Here is a 3,169-nt window from a genome sequence, read left to right on the forward strand (position 1 = left end):
TTTGCGAATGATTTTTTCAATTCTGAATATGTCTTGATGCGTCTTTTGCACTTCCTGCTCGTAAAAAGTACCTTGAATTTCTTTACCATTAGCGTCAGCGATTTTATACGTAGGAGGATCTGTATACTGAACTTTTGACACGGTAAAAACCTCTTCAACCCATCTCGACGTATACCCCTTTTCAAAATGAGACTTCTTTTTTGTAATCCGCACTTGATCACCCATGGAGAATTTCGGTTCTTGTCTTTCTGTTTGCACCTTTCCATTCAGATTCATCCAGACTTTATTTTTATTCTTTTCATCGCTTGCTTCAACTGGTGTCATTTTTATGGAAGAGTGTTTAGTGCTGTTGTAATTTTTCACCATTTTATCTAAAACATCAATGTATTTATTAGTGTTGTTGGCTGAAAAGTTTTTAAACATTTTTTCTTTCATTGTTCTGTTTCATCGCTCGAGGACACAACTTTTTTCATCGTTTTCAGTAGAATACAATGACACACCCAACGCTCTCACATGCTTGTTGTAAAATTCTTTTCTTTGTCCACCCACAATTTAGAGCACTTTCTATCAACAAAAATTTTTTTCATCGCTTCAGCCACTTCAAAACCCCTGTTGCTTTTTAATGAAGCAATCCATCCATACTTTGAAAACACGTCAATCACCATAAGCAAATATTTTACGCCGTTGTTGAATTTCGAAAACGATTGCATGTCTAACAAATCTGCAGCCCATATTTCATCAATGTCGTTCACAATCACCCTTCTTCTTTTGAAATGATGAATGACTGGTTTATGAAGCTCCTCTACAAGCTGATCTGTCCATTTCAGGTTCGTGGCGAGACCCAATCCAAGTTTCGCTTTTGCTTTAATCACAGGAGCAATGAGCCTTCTTTCGTTAACTTCTTTTTGAGTAGGGTTTGGGATAGAATCTATCTCCTCAAGCATTATCTGATCTGCTAAATATCTGTTCTGTCTGTCATTAAAATATTTATAAGCCGAATCGTGATGGTATGCTGCATTGTCCACTCTATCCACCGGCTTGCTCCACTCCTGATACATGTCAGTTGAAGTCAGTCTCTTATCCAAATTCGTACCAGGACTTGCAAAGTTCATCCCCGGAATATGCATTTCTCCTGGAAACTTAGCCCATGGAAGCTTCACTTTGCTCGACAGTTTATTAATCGACTCTACCAAGTCATCTCCTTTTTTCAAAGAAACAAACTTGCATTTGGTTGTTCCACAAGAGTCGCAAGTCCCTTTGAGCATATTTTGATTATTTTTTCTCATCTCGTTTCTCATGTGAATGGTTTCGGTTTATCTTTTGCATTTAACACAGTACATTTTAACATATATAAAAACTTTTTAATATAAAAAAATGGAAGCTACTAATTTGTCATGGAATATCAGTAAAACCAAAAGAAACAACAACAAGCTTTTCCCAAGAAGTATTCGAGGGATCATCGTTGGAAAGTCCGGCTGCGGAAAAACAACGCTTCTTCTCAATTTACTGCTCAAGCCTGGATGGTTAGATTATAACCACTTGCAAATATTTGGAAAATCTCTTTTTCAACCTGAATACAAAATACTTAAAATGTCCTTCAAAAAAAAATTACCTAAACAGGATATTCTTGATATGTTCAAAGTGCTAAACGAAATGAAAAAATTGAAATTAAACCCTGAAGATGTTATTGATGACCTTTCAAAAAAGTATTCTGACAACGAGAATATGGAGTGTCAATTCTTTGAAACGGCTGATAACGTGCCTGAACCTGAATCCTTAGACTCTATAAAAAACAATTTAATGATCTTTGACGACTTGCAACTGACCAAGCAAAACAAATATTACACCCGAGGAAGACACTTTAACGTCGACTGCTTTTATCTCACTCAAAACTATTTCATGCTCCCTAGACAAACCATTAGAGAAAATGCTAAATTTATTTGTCTCTTTCCTTCCGGAGGTAATTGGGAAAACATTATCATTCCTGATGGAAGTTATGACATTAAAGACATCAATGATTATTTGCAAAAATCTATTTCATTCACGATAAAAAATTACGCAAATCAACGCGGAAGTTATGTAATTGTAAATAAAATTAATTACTCTCCAAACAACATTCAAATTGGAATCAATCTTAATACGTTAAAATTGACCATTAAACATGGCTTGAATTATTTAGTTGATTTTAACGTGGAGAACAGCATTGCTTCAGTTTTAGGGTTTACTAAAAGAAAATTAAATTCCAATTCTGAATACGAGTCTGATAATATCATTAGAATTTTAAGCATTAACACCATCAGAATCGTTAACAACGTTATCGGATTGTCCTATATTAATGAAACCCATTTAAATTGCATTTACTACTTTAATCCAAATGTTGATCCAGGTTTTAAAATCATCAAGAGACCGATGCATTTGATTTATCTTCCTGTAAAACTGTCAAAATTTCAACAATGTTTACTCGCATCACTGATCAAAATGGAAATTTGGTTGATTTTCGTGGAGAGGATGTTACAATACGATCTCACATTTGAGAAGTTAAATAAACATTTTCCAACGCTTAAAAAATGAGCAATTATCAAAACATCAAACGCAACATCTCACAAGGACAAGCTAATAAAATTAAAAAAGCTATGCATGATAAAACTGATGCTAGCATTAAACTCACTCATCAAGACTTGAACGGTGAACATGTTCTCGGTGTCACAAACTCGCAATTGAACAAAATTAGAAAAACATACGAAAATGGAAAAGAACTCACTCTTAAAATGAGCAAAAGACAAATAGCACACAACTCTAAAGTGAAAGGAGGTTTCATTGGAGCTCTTTTACCTTTATTAGGAATGCTTGCATCTCGTGCAGCTCCAGTGGTTGCTACTAGTTTGTTAGGCGGGCTTATTTCGAGTGCAGGATCAGTCATTGGTGATAAAATTGCTGGACGAGGAATTATTTACTTGAACAAAAATGGAAAAGGAATGAAGATGAAAACCGTAAGTGGAAATGGATTGTTTATAACTTCATGGACTAAAAATGTTCATGGTGATGGACTCTTCATTAAAACTGGAAAAGGATATAATTATGTCGGTTCTGGTTTGCTGCTTGGTCCTAAGTCACCCTTCTCAAGCATTCCCTTTTTAGGCGCCATTCTATAAACTTCTTTGTTCTCACC

Source organism: Hydra viridissima, unplaced genomic scaffold (genome assembly GCF_058129835.1).
Source record: "Hydra viridissima isolate aposymbiotic clone 2 unplaced genomic scaffold, HvirCarnegie_v1 scaffold_1, whole genome shotgun sequence".
In the NCBI taxonomy this organism is placed as follows: Eukaryota; Metazoa; Cnidaria; class Hydrozoa; order Anthoathecata; family Hydridae; genus Hydra; species Hydra viridissima.